Below are 22,867 nucleotides of genomic sequence, written 5' to 3'. Positions count from 1 at the left end.
CTATACTGTAGCCAGCCACCAGGGGGCGGCGATCAATGTATTTTGGCTTCACTTTTGGGGAGCGGTCATGACGTCCATCTTTATATACAGTCAGTGGTTAGTGTTCAGTTTAACCCCATACTTGCACATGACTTGTCACCCATCCGGGGCCACGCCCATCCGATGGCACACTGGTGATGGAGATGACTGGTGACACAACGACCGAGCGATCGTGAAGCCTTTTTAGCTGAAACATTTATACACATCAATATTCATCCACGCACCTCTCTAAACACACTACGTACAGTACCTATCCTCGTCAAGGGCTGATAGACAGTAGGAATAAGAGGTCGAGAAGCTGAGGGTGGACGTTAAGTGATGTTAAGCTATGCACGTGTTTGTATTTGTGTCTGATGTAGCAAGTGTCTGATTGCAAAGTAAAGGCACAACATGCGTGAGAACGTGCGAGACAAGCAGCAGTTCACTCTCCACTTTGCAGTTCAATATCTTTGCATGAAAGGTAGAGATACTTATCCGCCTGACCCTGGATCCCCTCTGGAGGAAAAAAAAAAATCATCACTGATGGATATAATTTTAGAGGAAAAATGAGTCAAAGAGGCAGAGAGAGGATATAAAAGCAGATTATATTTAAGCAGTAATCAGGACAGTGAAGAGCTTGGGAGATTTTAATATGTTTAAATGTTCTTAATTGGGCTCGGAGTGGAGTGGGGCCCCCTGAAAGCATCCACCCAAAACAGTGCTCTAAAGGTAAAAGCAGATTGGCTTTTATTGAATTGTAATGAGAAGTGGGAAATTGGATGTTAATTCTGTCCCCGGAGTAAGTGAACGCTCCCTCTGCTCAGTGCGAGGTGTAGCTGTATCGGGGTCGTGCGATTGAAGTTGTGTTGCACCTCCTTCGGTTATTTAAGGTAAGGGGGAGGGCGTTGTTAAAACTTAATGGATTTTGTGCTTGGTGGTATATATTTGTGCCAAAGAATGTGTGCCAGTATTTGTGTGTGTGCTGGCATATATTCACTGGCATAGTGTATACCCTTACACACACACACACACACAGAGTGATGTGTAACCCGTGATGTCTATAGACGGCGTGATCACGTTTAGAGCTGACATTGCTGTCACCTTATTGAGGCCTTGTAGGAATTAGACCCCAGAAGATCTGCTCCAAGCACACTCCAAACACACTCTGAGCTGTGTTTCTCCGCAACTCCGGATATTATCAAGATTTCACACTGGGAAGGGAAATATTAGTGTGGCAGACGTATCTGCCAATGCAAACTTGCATCTAAAAAGGCGTAGCGACGACGCAGCTCGAAAACAGCATTTCCATGCACACTGTCCCTTTGAATTGTAAAATCAGCTTGGCAAAAGAAGCGGCACCATAAAATTCAGCTGTGGTTTTCTTTCAGCCAAAGCGCTTTTCTTTTGTAGGGAGGGGGAGAAAAAAAAAAAAAAGAGGAGGCAGAAAAGCCTAGGTCTTAGCTGTGAGAGCAAGAGTGTGGGGAAAAGCATGGGTCCATCTGGCAGCGGGAGAGGCGGCTTTGTGGAGATCGGGTCCAAGACACACTGCTACAGAAGGGTCCTTCTCTGCGACACCTGCAGAATACCTCCGAGCTCCGACTGCCTGCCTGCTCGCATTGTTCTACACAAAGTACGGGCATACGCCGCCACAACCTCTGCTCGCCCTCGCCCAAACCTGGGAACAGAGGATAGGCCTCTTAGATTACAGCATATCCCTGCACACACACATGCACATCGTGTGCACACGCAGAGACAGCCGTCATCGCGGCGCGGTGTCATCCTGTCAGCTGTTATTAACATATATAAACGTATCGATATGGAGAGGGAAAGAGATAGAAAAGACAGAGTCTAATGGAATAAAACAGAGATAATGGCGAGAAAGGGGGAGCAACAGAGCAAATAGAGGAGGGCGAGTGTGTGTAAGAGAGAAAAAACCCTAAGAGATAGAAAGGGAGAGATGTCTCTTTTATTTACCCTCATGCTTCAGTGTTCCTTGTTAAGAAGAGGGAGGACACGGGGGCCTTATCACCCAATTTGCTGCCCGTGTCTGTGTGTTTCTCAATTGATTTCTCTGACAAAGTCCGGAATCATTTTTCAACTCTCCTTCATCCTCTTCTTCTCCCGTTCCCTGTCTGTCTCTTTCTTTATCTCTCTCTCTCTCTCTCTTGTCTGTCTTTCTCTCATATATCAGGGCACACACACTGCCTCTCTCCTCTCATCGATGTTTGAAAAGGGTGCTTGAGTCCCTCGGCTGTGTGCTGATGGTACACATTCAGCACATGAAGATGTCCGTGAGACAAGCATAAAAAGTGCATAAAATAGCCATCACATGCGTTAAATATAGACTATTTCACAGATGCTTTATGAAAATGAGAATTAGGACATGCTTGAAGCACACTGGTGACAAATCCTCTCTAAGCTTTAATTAGGAACGTTGTAAAAAAAAAAAAAAAAAAAAAAAAAACGTCCAGTCTACCGGCACGTACAACTTTTAAAGTGTATTAAATGCTGCAATCATATTTAAAAACGTTATAATCTCTCTATATAATTAGAATTTTATGCGTAATTGAGAGTGCAAGTCACAGGTCAAGGTGAGTGTTAATTCTCAGACAAAACCTCATCTGCATCACAATGACAATGCTACCACAGTTAGATTAATGAAAACTGCTAAAAAGTACTATTATTATTATTAGGCCTAAGATGTTCCCCTTGCAAAAACAGGACAGCTGAAACCAAATCTGCTTATACACTGGTTTCCTTTTCTGGGCTTTATTCTCACATTCACCCCACAGCTAATGGCACTAAACATCCATTTTTACACTGCAACTGTATTGATCAAAAGCCCTCGGAAAAAAAATTAAATAGAAAAGCTTTATAATACCTTCTACACAGCAGAAATATTACCTCAGCATCAGAAGGTGAAAGGAACAAGACTTTAGTGTTTAGTTTGTGGTGGTGAAAATACAGTAGCACCACTGTTACTTTGGACAACCCACACAGACTTCACTCTGTGAATTAAAGTAGTTCCAAGTAAAAGTTTTTACAGACACATTTATGTAGACTCCAGAGTACAATATAACCGTTTTTAAAATATTTTTCGATTTCCTCCACTGTACTGCAGTGGAGTCAGATATTTCAGAGACACACATCTCAAAACCAGAACCAATAAAAACCAAAACTACATATCTGCATGGCTTGATACTATTAGAAGTGAGAACATTTTTGTAATTTTAGTGAAGCAACCCTTTAAAATTTAAACTCAATATGGGATTAGCTATGCCCTTGTACACCACATTTAATCCAGGATCCTCTTGGATTTTTCTCTTTAATTCTGTTTTTTCTAATATAAATACTTTTTTACTACTAGACAGCTTTTCCAATAACACACTATTTAACACTTGTTTTACTTTTGCACCAAATTCCTGACAGTATCTGAATCACTCGTGCCAGTGGTCCCAAACTTTTTAAAATAACGGTACCCCTTCATAGTTTTTTCTCATGGTGCCCTTCCATGTGCACTCCCCACCCCACCACCCCCACATGTAAATTATAACATACTGTATATGGCAAAAATAATGGGTTGAAAAAATATAGGCCTATTCTCAATCAAAAAAAGAGAACAGGTGCTTTATGTTGCTATGTGCTAACTGGTAGAGCGTGTTGGTCATTCTGTTTAAAAGTAGAATTTGCTTCATTTTACGCTGGCTGTTTTGTCTAAAGATGCTTACTCAACACCATTGCTGCATTTTACAGTTGTTCCCTGCAGATGAGGCGTTCTGGTGTGGGTAGCTCCCCCTGTCCACTAAGCGTAGTAAGCCAAGTAGCTTTCACTGTACAGTCCGACTGTAGTTATTTTGGCTGTCAGATCATGTCGAGGGCCGAGATGTGTCAGCGTTTCTTTGAGTTCTATTTTCAGCGATGACTCTTTCCATCCGTTGCTCCGATGGTCACTAAAGCTCTTTGTTCTGAAAAGCGCATAGAGTTACTATGACAACCGGCAACCGCGAGCTGTTGTCTTAGGTGCAGCATAAGAGCAATTTTAATATCGTGACTTCTATATGATTTGTATATGATGTAAACGTTGCCAACGTTTTGTGATGTGGTGAAACGTTATTAAAATGTACAGTGAGAGCAAGCGCGGTATTAAAGTATCTAAGCTCGGATTAAATGAAAATGATTCGCTCTACACTGTCAGACGTTCTGAGAGCCTGAAGGGTTGTGCTTTGCTGAGCAGGAGGAGGCCTAAAACAGAGTGCTGGCTATCAGGTGATCACTTGACACAGGTCAAGTTGTTGGGCTGATCCCGTGAAGAGGCGAGGGGCCACTGCTAACAAGACCACTTATGGTGGTGACGGCTTTAAGTATAGCAAGCCATTAGAGGAACATTGTTCACATTGACTCAAGTGTGAAATGATATGTGTGGAGAGATAGCGAGAGGTAATATTACCATTATCACAGGGTCATCTCAAGAAGACATTGATCTAGAGGATTCTTGTTAACACTTACTAACCGGCCAGAAAGTAGGAAACTCTGACTTGTGATAATACTTGTGCTTATTAATCTCTCCATCGTCTGAATAAGTGAGGCCTCTGCGTGTTAAGAACCAGCAAAAAAATCACTGGAACTGAGAATCTCAGCAGAAAGCCTTCACTGCTGCTATTTATCAATCAACGTGACTCAAAGTGAAAGATGCATTGCGTTCCGTAGAGTGATGGGATTTAGGTTTGAAAAGTGACAATTTCAAGTGTCAGATTATCAGGCTCGTCAACGCACGGCCCCGCAAAGCCACCGCTGACACTCAACCAGCCTCCGCGTTGGGTTCCCACTGATACTGATGGCCCCTATTGATCCGAGGACAGCTCAGGCGTTCGAGATAGCCGCCCCTCGCTTCTCCGAGGACCCCGCTTTCCCCCTCACATGGTGCACGGCGAGATAAAGGCTCGCCAGGCGTGAAAAGTTGCGGGCCAAAAGTTTGAGCTGAAGAAAGGAGAAGAAGAAAAGAGGAAAAAAATGGAGGAAGTTTAAGCTGTGGAGCCCTTCCCCTGAAGGCAAGCTGGCCTGCCATCTGTGCAGGCTCTCTAGCCATAGCCACCACCCCTGGAAGAGAGAGAGGAGAGAGGCAGCAGGGTAGAGGCAGCCAGGGAAGGAGGGAGGGAGGGAAGGATGGAGGAAAAGAGGGAGAGACAGACTGTGAACATGAGAGAGGAAGGAGTGGAATAGAAATTGAGGAAGCAATAAACAGACAAAGAAAAAAAAAGAGGAAAGAGAGGGGCTAAATAAATTAAGGTAGCGTCAGTCCTGACTGCTTTGTCTGAGGTCGACCTTTGGAACGACCGACTAACCCCCGACTACTTCTGAAGACAACATAGCCTCACCCTTCAGGGCGAGAAGAGAGAACCCACTGCGGCCCTGAGCATAAAAGGCAGCTCTTGACAAGCGGACATGAGCTTTGCTTGCCTGCCACTGACACTGAGTCCACTTTTTAACCAAAAAGGATCCCAGTTTTGTTGCCTTTTTTTTTTTTTTCCTTTACTCCCCTTTCCTGGGAAAATCTGCCAGAGCTTATACATCGAAGCCAACACATGAACTTTCAATCAGGGATTAGCCGGATTTTCCAATGTGGATCTTCTTTTGTGAATTTGGCCAGCGTCGCCTGTGTCGTTGGCAAAGGGAACGTAAATAGAATATGATCCCTGGGCCAAGGGGATTGCCTCGCTTATTTCAAAGAAAGACTTCAAAAACAGGGCCCACTTAGCCTGCTCCATGAGTGTGATGTTTCTTGTGGTTTTGAAGTGCGTCCTCCACATTAGACCACCAAAAAAGTCCAAGTAGGCACGGACACATGCTGCTGTCATGCACTTTGTCCGCGAGGCCAAAAGAAGTGAAAGGAAAAAAAAAGGAACAACATTACTTAAAAGAGCAGGAAAAGGAAAGAAAACAAACGCTCACACCAGTAAGAGGGGGGATGGCGGAAATTTTGCTCTTTGCTCTACTGGTGAGTACGACATCCCTCTATCTGCTCCAACCCTCCCCTTCCATCCATCCCCTCTATCTCCATGTTCTCATCCCGCGCCCTCCTCTCCTCTGTCACCATTGTCCCCCGTGCTGACGTCCAGTCTTCGCAGATCTAGATGCTAATCCTAGCTTACCGTGCTGGCGGCTCCGATAAGAGAGGCCCCGCCATAGGACAGCAGTGTGTGCGACTCCCGTAGACTCCAGTGCTCTATCAGACCACTCCATGTGGCCACGGGCCACCACCAAAGTTGGACCGAGGTCTATCTGAATGAGGGTTTATATGCAGGAACACACATGGGCACACACACACACATGTACAGCCACGGAGAACTGTATAGAAACACGTGCGCGCAAACAGGCGCTGAGCCGTCCAGACATAAAGAAAAACACTCAGATACAGCAGCTACCCAAGAAGATTTAAACTTCCGCATGGACAGAAGTTTTATCTTAAAAAGGAACAATAGGCAAATATGCCACCCAACTGAGCATTGTGTTTGTTCTTTAAATGTCAGCGTGAAAATCCCCCCTACTTTGAAGAAGATAGAGCCTTAATCAGCCAGTTAACGCTGTTGCATCCGTCATTCGCCGCTTGGCTCGGCCACGGCAACAGACTTAACAAACACTGTATGTTTACTCAACAGCAAGTAAAAAGATTATCTATAACTTCACTCCGTCTTCGCCTCGCTCTCTCCCTTTCTTTCTGTCTGCCGGGGACGGATGATCTCCTCATCTCACAGTCCCTCCTGTTGTGAGGTCCTCTTCATCAGGTAGATAGCCTCCCACTGGGCAGCACTCAGGTGTGTGTGTGTGTGTGTGTGTGTTTTGCGGGGGGGGGAGGACTTGTCATGGAACTGATGCGAGTAAGGGGCTATAATCAGACAGGTTCGGTTTAGTGATTTACACGTAGCATGTTCTGAGTAGGAGTTGCTAACTCTTTGAAATGACACATTCTTTCTCTCCTGTCTTCTCTCTTATCTGTTCTGCTTAAAAGCGACAGAGGAAAAAGCAGTGAATCCAGATGAGCAATCATTTCATAAGGTCACGCAAAGGGAAAAAAAAAAAAAAGAAATCTCCAGCTGAACGCCTGGCGGAGTGACTGACAGCAAGCACAGGGTTAAAGACTGGCACATGGCTCAGGGGCACGGCGCAGCAGCGCTCCCGTCTCCCGCCCTCACCTATTCTTGTCCCGCTTTCTTCTTTTTAACATCTTTTTCTGCGTGGAGATCCGTGTCGAACAAACAAACTCTTCTTTTGTTTTGCGTCTAAGAGTTGCTTGTTTCCCCGTTTCTCCACGGTGGTGTGTGGCGGTGGTGTGTGTGTGTGTGTGTGTGCATGGTTTTGATTGTGGGACACCTTTATAGCTAATAAGAATCTCATATTTTGTCGGTGTGTGCGTGTGTGTGTGTGTGTGTAGGGTACAGTGAGTGTTGTATCGCAGTGAGGCTCCCTGTGGGCCTGAGGGTGCATCGTATCTGCGTGTGTGTGTGCGAGTGTGTGTGTGAGAAATGTGAAAGGACCCTCCTCTTTGCCCACCTATCTCTCCCTAGATGAGACTGCCGCCCCCCCTGTGGAAAATCTACAACCTCCAGTGCATCATGATGAGGGGTGGGGTGGGGGATTAGATGCCACGGCTGAAAACCACACTAAATTGAGCCCTCAGTGTTTATTTTTACACTTTGTATTGTAAATTAAAAAAGAAGAGGAAGAAAGGGGGAAAAATAAGTAGGATGGAATTTGAGGTATTGTCACAGCTACATCTTTTTTTTTTTCTTCTTATTTGTTTCCCTGCAAATGAGATTGTTCTCCTTGACTAAGAAAGCAAATGTTACAGCCCAGAGCACACAGGAAGACGATGCATGAGAAATCTGTGCGATGTGTGTAAGATTCTTTGTGTGTGTGTGTGTGTGTGTGTGCGTGTGCGTGTGTAATGGAAATGCTCAAATGCACTTGATCTTTTATTTGGTAGCACTTTTCTCCAAGTGGTGCTCACATGCTATTATAAGGCACTATAAGCACTTTCTAAATAGATTATGAGCAAATTGTAATCATGATAATCCGAACATGATTTAAAATGCTTTACACACTGAGCAATGAGAGCTAACAAGTTTCAGGACACAGTCATGATCTACTTTAGTGCATGTCATAATACTCACCAAAATAAAATGACCTCCTTGATCATTTTATATATATATATACTTAACATCCATATTTTTATGGAAACATATAGGTTCATGTGGTTTTTGCACTTTTCACATGTGATGTATTTATTTATGATGGTATATGTGATTTCACACATGATAGTGCTCATAGATGTACTGTATGTGTGTTGGTTTTGTATGTTGTGTTTTTTTTTTTGGTCAACATATAGTTGTGTGTTATAATTCCATGATACGGAAATAAAAAGTAACTAATTAATATGATATGTAAAACATAATTTCACTTGTAATTAATTCACATGTAGGCATACATGGTTTTTGGATGTCATGTGAAAAAAAATCATGATAAAGTGAAATATCATTGTTCTCATGAGAGGTTTAATGTTTCACAGTTAAAAATGTAAATGTGATGTGCATATTTTTTTGAAAGGTCTAATATAATTACTTTATAGTAACATTTTTTTTATTTTGCTGATGGCCAAAACAGTGGTTGAATGTAACTAGGTACATTTACTCAAGTATTACACTTAAGTGGAAGTTTGAGGTACTTGTACTTGTACTTGAGAATTTCTATTTTGATGCTACTTTATACTTCACTGTATTACAAAGGGAAATATTGTACTTTTTACTGCATTACATTCATTTGAAGTGTAGTTACTGATTACTTTGTGGATAAAGATTTAACATACAAAATCTATAATAAATGTATAAAATACTATAATAGATTAGTTTATCCAAGAATATATAAAGTTAAATTTAGCTGCAACATTAAATCCTGCTTACATGTTAATTAATGATTAATAATAATAAAACAATGTACTGTACATAAACGATACAATACACAAACAATAATATAAGTTCAGCTGTGTAATAAGTACTTTTTATTTTGATAACTAAAGTATATTTTTACTGTAAACACTTTGCACTTCAGTAATATTTGAATGCAGGACATTTACTTTATATTGTAGTATTGCTTTACTCTTTCAGAAAAGAACGTGAATGATTGGTCCACCGCTGCAACGAGGAAAATCACTGAATGAAGTCCGTTTCATCTTGTGATCTTATCAATAATCATTCTTTAAAGAAAGTGTGGTGTAAAGCATTACCTGTGACATATGGATGTTCATTTGAGACTCTTAAGCTATTAGACAATGGATGGAGAACAACACGCAAATCCAGAAAACAAAACATGAGGTCATGATTGAACGCTGATTCTTAGCTAATATGTACACGTCTAGCATGAAAAATCTCCATTACATCTCTCCCTCTCTCTCTCTAACTCAGTTTTGTGTATGCAAGCGTATTTGCAAATGTGGTGTGATCTCAATGCCAGCTCTCAAGTATCAGATATTTTTTTTTTTCCCCTTTTAAATTAGCAACAACCACTTAAATATATCCCCCAAAGAGTTGATTAAGCAATTCATACATACAAAAGGCAGCGTATCACCCGTACTTAAGATATGGGCCAAGATGTCTCCACAATTTTTTTTTTTTTTTTTTTCCAGACAGTAACATGTTATGAGGCTTCTCAAAATACGATCCTGCTTTTAATGTATTCTGCTCTAAATGCTTTCATCAGTCTCTGAATGGTGAGAAAATATGCAGTTTCATTATCTTTCAATCGTGGGTGATGAATCTATGCCAAAGGCCTCTAAACTGTACATGTGATTTAGATTTGCACGCGTGTGTGTGTGTGCGTGCTCGCACGTCCTCAGCCATGATTCAAGGCCGATGTGTGGTTCCATATGTGAATTTTTTACAAGTGTGTGTCTACATGTGCTCGCATGTGTGTGTAGATTAGTGTGTGTGTGTGTGTGTGTGTGTGGGTGAGGGTGAGGGTGGGTGAGGGGATGAGAGAAGAAAGGAGGGAGGCACAATCTTCTCCCCTCTCTGTCTCTCCACAGTTATTTGTATCAGTGCTGCGCATCACTACCTTAAAGTCTCCATTAATCAATCTCCCCTCCTTTTTATTGTATCACCATGCACTGTGCCGAGATTGCTAAATAAAAAGACATTTCTGTATGGGGAGGAAAAGGGGGGGGAGAGAAAGGAAAAAATGCAACTGTATTCATTGGACCTTAAAATGTTTTGATGGCTTCTGGGAGCCACATTATATTTACATAGGAATGTGTCATTAACGTCAATGGTGCAGCAGAAACTATTAAACTAATACAATGCTAAAGCCAACAACCTTGAGAATTTGATTAAAGGCCTTTGTTGAGTTTTAAAAACGCTCCATTCTCCGGTTAAAACAAAAGACTGATGGATTCGGCTGCGGTTATAATTCAGCTGTCAACTTCTATTGACGCTTCTGACTGTCGCAGCCAGACGACATTTACATACTTTATATATAGACCAAAACGAGGGGTCTGTACGCCTGCAATCATAATAGGAGAAGGTTCTGGAAACACACACACACACACACACACACACATGCACACGCAGCCACTGTTTGTCCTTCATTTCAAATTAGCCCGCTGTAATTTTGAAAGAGGCTGCAGGCGTTGTTTGCTTGGCAAAGTGTTGCTGTTTTAGTGCATCTTTAATTCTGCTTTAATTGTAAAAGCGTCTCTACCCCCCTCTCGCTCTGCCAAGTGCTCTTTAGTTCTTTGCTAATCTTAGGCCTTAGCTCATCTTGATGTGGATATTACGCCGCCCCTGACCTTCCAGGCCCTGTTTATTAGCTCACATGTACCATGTGTGTGTGTGTGTGTGACAGGAGACATAACACAGCATCTTAAGGGAGTCTTCTACAGTACCATGCATCCCCCCCCACCCCCCGCTGGGTGTACGATATGGTTGATTCTCTGTAGTAATTTACTCTTATAGTAATAGGATGATAATGTATGCCTCTAAATAGGTGGGGGGACAGGCAGCATCATATTTAGCACCTAGCCGTGTTTTCCCCTGATCATATTTTCAATATAATTATGAAATTTCAGAAAAAAGGCATGTGGGGATGTTTCGACAAATAGGAGCCATGGCAAAGCGAGACCCTATTTGTGTTTCATTATCTGTTGGAACATATTTTACAGTCATTGTGAGATATTTAACATTGTTTTATCATACCCCCGAGATATCTTACACACCGATCTAATTAAAGTCACCATTTTGCCCGGTATCCTATTTAAAAAATCTATATATTCTATATAATTATGAAATGATGCATTATTTAATATATAAACCCCAAAGCCCCTCGCAAGTGGTGATAATTTTAATCAAAAGAAAATGAATAGATTCCCCTTCTCTTGGTCCTGTTTAGAAGCTTAATTGGAGAATGGAGTAAATCTTGATTGTTCTCAGAGTTTTTCCGGCCAAAATGAAAAAAAAATACGAGTGAGTGAATTAGTATGAAAGCATGCATGAAATCTAGTTTTAAATCATTTACAAGCCGTGTAACAAAGTGAATGCGATTACATCGACTTAGGCCACCACTTAACAAACTGTCTGTGTGTTTGTGTGTGTGTGTGTGTGTGTTTGTATGTGTTTACGCGCGCACGCCCGGCGTACGCACGTGTCGGCTGTATGTGCGCGTTCCATACGTACGCGTGCGAGAGGAGAGCGAGAAGTGAGCCTGTGCTTGCCTCATGTGAAAGAGGCTGTATCATCATTTTTTTTTTTTTTTTTTTTTTTTTTTTTTTACAGGAATATTACACAGAAACACATTGTTATCTCCGGTATTGTTGTTAAAGTAGCCCATTAAAATGCAAGCATGTATATTAAAGAGCAGCGCCGCCTTTTGATGGATAGTCGTCTGCCCATGAATAAGTGTGCATATTGATTGGCGAAAAAGGTGAAAAGCAGTTTGACACAATTATTTCTGAAAGGCCCTGGTTATCCCGCATGATTTAAAAACCATTTTAAACGCCTGTCACTTACATTCCCTTCTATGAGACCCCAATGACTCCTGAAAATAATAATTATGTAAAATGTCCAGGCGATATTGGATGTGGCAGGCTCTATGCAGACGCTACGATATGTATTGATATGCATCTATAAGAGAAGATAGAGAAGAAGAAAACCATTACCGGAGTCACAAGGACTACTGTCCTCTGTTTCTTTTTCTCTTTTACTCTCCGTCTCTCTTGTCCAATAGATCCGCATTTGTTTAGCCAGTATGCAAAGAGCCTTATCCCTAATGAGGCAGCCGCCATTAAACTATATGAAAACTTAGAATTCCCAGCTGAGAATGCTTACTCACATGAAAATGAATCTTGTTAGGAAACATTAAAGATTGAGTGATTTAGTAGCTTACTGCAGACTGGATTTACGATACAGTGACACTATCAGCGATGCAATCATCTGTACTTCTGCAACACGGACTAAAGAATGACAGGTAAGGATTTTCTCCTCTGAAAAGGGGTTTGAATTGAAAGCCATTGTCAACCATTCATCCCCTTTTTTCTCTCCAGTCTCTCTTATTTGCTGGATTAGAGTGTAGAGGTGGAGATTTTTCTTTAGGTTTTCAAATTTAATCAGCAGGAGACACTGTGAGGAGATAAAGCCAATAGAGCAGACTACCTGGATTCTACTTTTCCTCTCTTCCATACCCCCCCCCCTCCTCCCCCCTCCCTCCCCCATAACCCCCGATTCATAGCCAATAGGACGTCGCTAAAGTGTGTTTGAAGTGTTAATATTTGAATGCACCAGCAGACAGCCATCTGACAGCAGTGAACATGCATCCTAATAGACAATCATTCTGCATGGAGATGAATTACTAAGTAATCAGTGTCTCGTGTAATATAAACAGCCTAGCATGTTCTGCTGTTAGCAAGTAAACAGTTCAAGAGGTGACAAAAGATGCTGCATATTAGGTGTGTGTGATTAATGATTAGTGTGTGTTTCCCCGGTTCACGTGTGGTCGTTACCATAATCTTCCTCCTGACTAATCATCATCATCATCGTCATCATCATCATCATCATCATCATCACTGCTGCGTTACCTACGTATGTGTGCCAGAAAAGCTCACCTCTACCTTGGTCTTTCATAGAGCTGAGCAGCTGTTCACTAAAATCCGAGCAGCTCCCTCTAACGAACTCATCGGCACTTTTTCTTTTCGTTAAATCTCACTGCAGCAGAGTTTCAAAACATGTTAGTCCTTGGGAGAAGAAACAATAGGAAACTTTTCCAAGCAGCGTCAGTCAGTTTATTTGTCTGTATTGGACATTCAAAATCAAGAGGGAGATGATACTGTTCATCAGCTTTTTTCTTTTGTTTCTTTCTTTTTTTTTTTTTTTATTAATGGATGAATTGTTTAGACAACAAAATTAGTTTCAGAGCCCTGAGTGACGACTTCACATCTCGTCAAACAAACTGTCCAAATCCCACAATGATATAATACTAAGAAATGCAACACTGGAACCCGCTAATGGCAGCATTTTTGCTTGATAAATGACTTTTAACAATGAATGAATTATCAAAATTGTTTTTGATTGACTAATTGATTAATTGACTAATCATTTCAGCACTAGATCATACAATCACTTCTCATGGAGATGAACTGGAAGAACTCCACAGCAAATTAAAATGTCTTTACTAAAAGTTTTATTATTATTATTATATTCTAACATTATTAGTATTTTATCTTTAATCTTACTATTATATTTACTATTATGTATTCATGTTTGTCTTGTTCTCCAACTCATCCTCAGTCAGATATTTTTGTGAAACAAAATCACAGCAGTTAAATCAACAAAAATATTAAGTGGCTACTAAACTGATGATTCATCTCTGATCTGATTGTGATCAGCAGCAGCTCTTAACTGTTGCTGTTTTTTTTTTTTTTTTAAATTACCTGTATTTAACCTTGAATTCTTCCTTTATGGTTCATAATTTATTACCCCAGAAAAAAGGGAAGGAAGAACGATAACAGGAAAGTATATCAAGATCTCATCAGTGCTCAGTAGCAACCACTGTACGCCTGAAAAACTGTTTGGGTTTTTTTTTGTTTGCCAGAATGGGCTGTGTGCAGCAGACAGGAAGTGTGTGTGTGTGTGTGTGCGTGCGTGTTCACGTGTGTGTGTGTATTTGAGGTGTATGTGATTGCATGGATGCATATGTCACGTGTGTGTGTGTCTGCACACTTATGAGTGTGCTTTTGTGTTTTTAATGTACTGTAGTTTCCACTAGCATCAATCATTCCGTACAATTAGCCCAATTCCCGCTCAATTTTCTGCTTTCTGAGGAGAGCAGCATTGCTGACTGCACAGACAGCTGTCTCTGACCAACACACACACACACACACACACACGTACAATCTCTCTCTCCTCTTACACTTAACAACAGATCACACACACAACCCTCCTAACATGTCGGGTGCACAGAGGACAGCAGGTGTCTTGACAGAGGAGGTTGGTTGTGTGTGTGTGGATGTCAGTTTTCTTTTATCAGCTATTTTTCTCTCTCTACTTCGACTGGGCACACCTCTTCCTCTCCTCCTCCTCCTCCTCCTCCTCCTCCATCTCCTCCTTCACCGCCATCAGCCTCAAGTGTCATTTGTTTACCATAGCAACCGGATTAAATTAGGGGAAGTGATTACGGCTTATTAACAACCAAACGCTGTCAGTATATTCTTATAATTTGGTATGTAAACACTTTGCCCTCGTAGCGCTCTCTACTAGAAATTGCTTTGTACAGTGTGAGGGGGCCCCCGAGCTCAGTCATAATAAAAATATAATTATGAATCAGACAATAGCCACTCACGGCGCCCCCCCCCACCCCCCACCACCACCACCCACCCCCCCCCCTTCCTCCGACCGCCCACCCACTGCCCTTTTATCACCCCGCCCTCACATGCGAGCACACACACCCACAGCAGCCCCCCAAAAAATTCCCAGGTACCACCAGAGAGCCACTTGTAATGAACAATAAAAATGCTAACCTCTTCTCGTTTTTTTTTTTCCCTCCTTGATTCTAACTAATAAACCCACTAGAATTAACATTCACACTTCATGTAATGAGGTGAGGGGAGGAGGGGTGGAGGGGGGAGGCAGAGGGAGAGGAGGAGGATGAGGAGGAGGAGGAGGGTTCAGACTTTAGTTCTCCATATTGACTGCTCTCGCCCTTAGCCCCACTTTGCATTTAATACAGTACTCGGGGCCAAAGTGATTGTCAAATTATTTCCTTGTTGTGTGGAGAGATATTTGTAATTAATTTTAAAATTAAGCATTGCGTTGATGCCGGGTGGTGTATTATTACAAGAGCTGCTACCAAAAGGCCCCTGCGCTTGCCCACTGCTCTCATCTCATTCCGGCTTTATCTTTCTCCCTCTCTCTCTCTCTCTCTCTCTCTACCTCTCCCCTCGTTATGCATCAAAATATTTCTCTCTGCTCACCTTTTTATTCCATCTCTAAACCGCCGTCTTCCCCGCTCATATTTTTTCTCTCTCATTTACAGTAAACCTCTCTCGTTCCCCTCTCTCCCTTCTCTGTTACTTGCCCTTTTTCTTATCCCTCTAATATTTCTTTCCTTGCCCTCCCCTCTCCTTTAAGACATCAATTATACACCCACAGATTATGTTTTCATGGGGTGTCCCACCGGTTTTGGCAGAGTGCTTTAGAAACACAGGATCATTTTAAATAAGCACCTACTCAGAGAAAAAGGGGTGGTGGTGGTGGTGGGGGGTGAGGGGGGGAGAGAAAGAAGGGAGGGAGGGAGGTGGAGGAAGAGAGGAGGAAAAAAGAAAGATGAAGGAGTAAGAGAGATGGAGAGAGAAAATAGAAAAAGAGAGAGGGGGCTGCTCTAGGCCAAGAGAATATGAGCAGGTGCAGCAGGGAAAATGAGTGCTATAAACAAGCCTAGGTCCTCGTAATTTATCATTAATCTGGGTGCCTGCGCTCGCAGGGCTGGGCTTATTCTGCATGCTGATAGCCATGTCATATTTCTTATCACAGATTTGTTTATGCTTTTATCCTTGTTTCTCAGGCTTTACACTTAGTGCCATGGCATCAGCTATTACCACGCTGGCATTTGGGGAAGGGAGAAGGTGAGCTGCGTATGCGCGATGAGCCACAAAACAAGAATGATCCATGCATGTGTCACTTTGACATTAATGGATAAAACCGACAGCGAGGAGGGGCGCGGCGGTTTTTTGCGGCGCAGAGAGACGAATATACTTTTTTTCCCCCCCCCCCGCATAGACAGTGAACGCAGCAACAGTGTCGCTGATCTTTGACAGACGTGACAAAAAGTCAATCAGGCAGTCATTGCGCTAATCAGAAACACATTAACAGTTGTGCCTGAGCTCTCTTTGGAAGTTCCTCCTTTGTACTGCAATATCTGAGTCCCTCAAACTAGAGACAGATTGCCACAGAAATCAGTTCAACTTTAAAGAGGCTCAGATGGGCATCAAATCTGTCCAAATGTTCTGTACATTGACAACACACACCAGATTTATCATGAATTTCTCATATTGGACTACTTCATTAAAAATGTTCCAACCATGTTTACTTGAATAATCAACCAACTAAGTGTATCTAAAGCAACAACATGATCTACTTTGGAAAATTGTACCAGAGGCCTTACTGTTTGAGTGACTGTCTCGAATGTTTATTTTTCATCAAAGTTAGGACGATTAGAATGCCCCCCCCCCCACACCCGCCCCCCCCCCCCCCCCACATCCACATTTGAATTGGTAATACTGCTTCTTTGTTTACTCTGTGCAATTTACTAATGAAAAATATGTGCAGAAGTTATTGATTCATGACCGTAATTGTTTAATTATTAATCAGTTTAGTCTTATATTAGCATTTTAAATGTAGCAGACAGCTTGAGAAAACTGAGACGCAGGTTCAAGTTTGTTTTTTTTATGTGCCATCGGAGATTGCAGGAGACATCAAAGACAGACTTACACGTGCTGGAACATGTGCCGTTTCCAACGCTAGTCCTACATTTAAAGATTGTATGTTATTGTACGTTCAGAAAAAGAGACAGAGGTTTAAAACTTAGATTTGTCTTGAAAAGACTACATCATTTCCAAAAAAAAAAAAAAAAAAATGAGGTAGGATTGTCAGTGTAAAACAGGCAGTGATGGCTCCCCTGATGATACAATCCCATGTGAATCAAACTCTCGATAATTTCAGATGTAATTTGTTTTTTGTTGGTGTGGTGTGTGGGCTTGTGTTTTTTTTTTTTTAATTCTCTTTTTCTTCTATATGCACAATTTCTCTCCAGCTGCTATCATGATAAATAGAGGCAGCAGTGGACTCTATGGAGGAAGGTGTTGAATTCTCTCTCAGCAAAAAGTTTAAAGCTGCACTAATCAATATTAAAAAATGTATCAAATTACTATGTGTGATGTGAAAGGGATCGTTCATAATGACAAACCCACAGAGAATTATCACCTCACTTTGCCATTCCCTTCAGCTCTAGTTTCTAGAGTTTTTAAGCGTCTTTTATCTCATAGTTTTGGTTTTCCAGCCAACAAATTATGCACCTGCGCAGCAAGCAGCTGTTTCCCCAAAAAGACCTGTACATGACCTGCCCAGAACCAAACAGACAAGGTTAAAAACTATCTGGTGAACACAGGGAGACACTTACCAGCTAAAGAGCTAGATATTTCCAACAGGAGTTGGTGGAGACTAAAACAGAGCTAAAAGGAAACACTGGACTTACTTGTCAGGCGGCCAGAAATACAAATGAATGAAATAAATGAATACTAATCTTGGTCCATGCCTGCTAGACATGTAAATAGGCAAGAATTTGCAATGCAATCGCCATGACAGCAGTGATAATACATCATTGTTGTGTGTTCAGCTTGTTCTGCTGCCCCCAAGTGGCCAACCAACCCCTTTATAATGCAGCTTTAACACTTGCTAAATCACAAGCTGACGATTTTGAATTTTCTGTGTTTCTTAACATTTGCAAGTAACAATTTTATGTCATTTCCATATTATACAAGTTGATGCTGAACATAACATAATTAACATTCCTGGAGAGTCCTCTGATTCATACTGTACATGGTTTGAAGGACATCAAATTATTATCCACACAGGCCAAAATTTCAACTCACTGATTTTGGATTGTTGGGTGTTTGTTGTTTCAGGACTTTTGCTCTGGTGTTCACACCACAGTCCCTAAATCTACATTTTCTAGTCAACTAAATCATATAATGAGAGGTACATTTTCCTACCACAGCTACTGATAAGCTCACTTTAATCAGCCATTAGGCAGCGGCATGGGGATGCTGCTTCAAGTGAGCTGAATGCTTTCACACACATCCTACATCAAAGTATTCATACTGTAAAAACACAGAAAACTTGGCATACTGGCATCAGTTTCAGTGTATGAACAATGCAAATCCATTGCTTTTAACTGTCAAGTAGTTCCAAAAGTAATTTCCATATGACGTGAATGCAACAATACACTCATTCTTCTTATGAACTAAAAAGCGAGGACAGGACAATGACGTCTCCAGATGACGACGTGGGAATGCTGTATGTGGGCCCTTGTTCTCACACAGAGGGAAAAAGGTCACTACAGGACTGTCACAGCCCCAAGGTCAGAGTCTGTACTTATCAATTTACTCACATCATATTTCCACATTCAAGTCAAGTGCATAATTAATGATGTAGCTCTGAGGCACCAAACTCATTTCAGCTGTGAAAACATAAAGGAAGTGTTTTATACCCAAATGAGATATCCTCCGTTTGATAAATCTGACACCTGCTCTAAAAATGATTGCCGGCAGAACTCCTGTTTCCTTAGCCAAAATATTTGCCTACAAATAAAAGAAAGACATTTACAGTGACAGTTTCCTATAGATTTTGTCATATATTATTTGTATGTTTTCTTGCTTTCATATGAACATCTTTAATTCTACATCATGGTTTCACTTGTTCTTTTCCTTGCTTGCCAAACTAGATACCGTCCTGAAATAAAAACCCTTCAGACATCAAAACACACAGGCTTTTGGAAATGACATCGGTGGATTTCTATCTAAACAGGGTCCCATCTGATGGAGACCCAGGTGGGGTAGCAGGTGTCTTCATTCTGTGACCAATCCCAGCGATTAATGGATCAATTAAGTTCCAGGTAGATGAGAAAGCAGCTGCACCCACACCCATCCTCAACATAAGTGACCTATCTGTGAAGACTTTCATTTCAAAATGATTGCCAGTATAAAAGTACAGCACATAATGGGGTTGTTGCTCAAGTCGTGATTGGAGAGGTTCTGAATAGTGTTATTTTTCCATGACACTGGTATGTTTTAATACTGTGATATGTGCTTAGTAAAACACTGTATATATACGCATAATCACACACAACACTGACTCCACTAATATGTGTCCATGTGTAGTGTATGTGCCATACATAAAAATGTATACCCTTAAAACAAGAGTCTGTAAGTCTTGCTGTGGCCACAGGTGGCAGTTACAATTGTGTTTTCCTTAATTTCCCAAGATTCAGTTTGCTTTAATCACATCATCAGTAAGCTGTGGTCAGACTGAAAGTGAAATTAATTTTGTGGCAGAGCAACTGCATATTAAGCTAATTCAAAATATGAAAATATGCTTTGATTGCCCAGTCAAACTGCCTTGAAGATGCATGCAAGTTGAAATTGTTTCCACTTAAGCGAATAAAGTTAGGCTGTAAAACTAATCCAGGGGCTGAATTCATGTTAAGAATGCAAGGCAAAAATTCACTTTGCATTCAGTCTGAACACACCTTCTGTATAGATGAGCTAATGCAAGCAGGGAACGATGGCTGTGTCCAAAATCACTCACCAGTTACTCACTATATAGTACACTATATTTACCCTCCGCCATGGTCAATGCATTTTTCAATATAATACACTCCAGTACACCACCACCATCCAATATGTCTTCAATAATTAACATAAAGTAGAATTATCACCTTTCTGACAATGTCATCAAAAACTGAAAATGTATAAGCTTCATAAAAGTAGAATTTATGGCAGAGCTGTTGTACTGGATCACATCAGACTGCATGTGTTCCTAATAAAGTGCTCGGTGAGTGTATATACACTATAGTGCCCTCAAAAATCCCAACAATGGAACAAAAACAGTAGTGTTCATGGCATGTACGCTACTTTCTGCCAACAATCCCACAATGCAATGCGCCGCATTTTTTAGCTGCCAAAATTAGTGTTGTGCCACTCTAGACTATGATTAAAGTCCGAAAAACTCACTTTACTGCTCACTATAGAGTAAACTATTTAGTGTCTATTAGACAGGAAGTAGTGAGTGAGTGAACAAGTTGGACACATACTTTTGAAAAAAAACAAACAAAACAAAACACTGAAATCAAGTATGTGTGTACCATATCTGTGTGCATGTCATTTAACACAGCAATATCAATGTGAAGTTTGCTAACGTTAGCTAACACCAGCATTAACTACAGGTCATACCGGACCAAGTAAGGCTGCAACAGGAAAACCCCTGAGCGTACTGAACTGAGTAAAGGTCTTTATCTCATAAACTCAACACTTCATTAGTAAAAAGAACAACGTGTTATTTCTTTTTTCAAGTTACATAGTCTCACTTTAAAGATACTCGCACACAAACTGTGATTTGTTTGGTTTTAAAAAAAATGCTGTTTCGATAAAAAGGAAGCAGCAATTAATTTATTTAAAACTGCATATGTGTGCTATTACAGTTTTGAACAGCAGCAGCACAGTGTATTGAAGCTATATTTACTCTGTATTGAATATTCAACATGAACATGCAGACACACTTAATTCTAAAGGATTATCTAGGACTGTGTTTGGTAGGCTACTTAATGACCTAGTTAGAGAATGGGTTAAGCTAAGAGCATCAAAATAGACATTAGCAAGACAAGCACATTACTTATTAGAACATTTCTCCTCGCTATCTCTCTCAGCATCTGACTTTTTATATATCTCCACAATATGAATGTGTTTATCTCAAATGTCTATCTCTAAGGTTGAGTATCTCTTATCATCTCTATCAGTCCATCTCTCTCTCTCTCTCTCTCTCTCTTTAGAGCTGAGAGTCAGATTTTAAGAGTGAAGTTTTTTTTTTTTTTCGCCTCTGTGAGACTTCCTCTTTGAACTTTACATCCAATCTACGACGGCCCATAACTGGTACCTCCTTAAATGTTACAGCGTGATGAAAGGAGGCGCTTTAAGAGAGCAAAATCAGTTCCAATGCCGTCCTGTCCCACTTTCCATATGGGCTCCATCACACAAACACACACACACACACACACACACTCCGCATTCACACTTTCAGACCGCTCGTACCAATACAAACAAACGGATGGAGAGACAGGCAGAGATGCGTGAAGACACGTGCACGCACATTCAGAGTTGGTTACCTGAACTTTGATGGGTGCAGCACTGTGAATGACGGGATTGATTCATGGGCACGGAGTTCATTTACATATTTTTATTTTTACTTTTGTCACAGCATCAGCACGCCTCCCCTCAGCACCCCTTACCACACCCCACACACACACACACACACACACACACACAAATTTTCCTACGCTGATGCGTGTGTTGGTGTGTGTGTGCGTACCCCACCGCTGAATGTGTGTCATAGTGTGTTATTACAGGGGAGAGAGGGAGAAGCTTGTCTTTTTCAAGGAACACCCCCAGAACTAATGTTCCACACCTGTGCACAGTGCGGCACTCTTTATCGAGCATCACAGGTGCACTGCATTAATTGTGGGAGAAACCATTTCATTGGCAGGGTGGGGGGTGGAGGGGGGGGTGAAGCGGTGGTGCAAGTGGTGGTGGTAGTGGTGGTGGTGGTGTGGGGGTCCTCCTCCACCTCCTCCTCCTCTTCCCCTGGCATGCATTCAATCACTCAATATTCACATCTGAATTGCTTTTAGCATTGAGGGCTTGAAGGTTTCGAAGCATCTGCATGGATGTTATCAGAGGAAGAGCACCACCCTATTTTTAAGTAGTGATTTTTTTTTTTTTATGGAAGTTTGGCATAAGTCCCAGAGTGTGTGTGTGTGTGCGTGTGTGTGTGTGCCTGTATGTGCCAGAGTTGGCCTTGCTGGCGTGCTTTATAAAAGGCATGAAAGTCTTGCCAAATGCATGTAATGTTTGTAATGTTCCTTTGTGGTGAGGAGAGTAGACAGTAGTAATAAGTGTGTGTATGTGTGTGTTTGTGTGTGTAAGGCCTAAACACCTGCACAACCCAGAGGTCAAATGTATGAGACTGCCCCCTCCAGTGACGCAGTTAGCATGTGTAAATACCTTCCCCACACTCCTTTTTCTCTCTCCGTCTTCTTTTTTTTTCTTCCATTCCTCTACATCACCTTCTGTCACATCCTCCCTTTCTGCAACCACCTTTAATTTTTACCCTTCTTCTGCCGCCATGTCCTCCTCCTCCTCCTCCTCCTCCTCCATCACCGTCCTCTCTTTTTCCCCCCCTCTTCCATTTTTTTCCCGTGGAGCAGATTATGACTGTCTGTCAATCAGTCCATTTAACATCTGCTCTGGGTAAGGCGAGGCAGACAATAACACATCACGGTCACTGAACTGAATATCCCTAAAGATTTCGGAGGAGGCCTCTCTTTTTTTTTTTTTTTTTTTTTTTGCATTTTCCTTTACATTTTTTTTTCTCTCTCTCTCTTTCTTCTTTCCCTTCTTTTTTTGGAGGTCCAGTAATGAGTAACAAAAGGTCATTGGAGCATTGCAGCTGCTCATCCACTCGTGCCGTAATCCACGGCACTCATGCCT

At 41.5% G+C, this 22,867-nt stretch overlaps 1 protein-coding gene across 7 annotated transcripts in view; it reads right to left on the bottom strand.

Annotated features, from left to right (window-relative positions):
• The window catches only part of znf536 (zinc finger protein 536), a 366,331-nt gene that overhangs the window by 272,667 nt on the left and 70,797 nt on the right, over window positions 1–22,867 (bottom strand). The window contains exon 1 of one of the 7 annotated variants that reach the window (XM_044359904.1): window positions 122–1,145. The exons of the other annotated variants lie outside the window; for them this stretch is intronic. The gene's annotated coding sequence lies outside the window, so the exon portion shown is untranslated. Of the gene's footprint in view, window positions 1–121; window positions 1,146–22,867 lie in introns of those variants that run through there. 7 annotated transcript variants of the gene reach the window in all.

The sequence above is a fragment of the Thunnus albacares genome, chromosome 1, assembly GCF_914725855.1.
Source record: "Thunnus albacares chromosome 1, fThuAlb1.1, whole genome shotgun sequence".
Lineage (NCBI taxonomy): Eukaryota > Metazoa > Chordata > Actinopteri > Scombriformes > Scombridae > Thunnus > Thunnus albacares.
The sequence above is the reverse complement of the archived record's forward strand: the minus strand, read 5'-3'. Positions and strand labels throughout refer to the sequence as shown.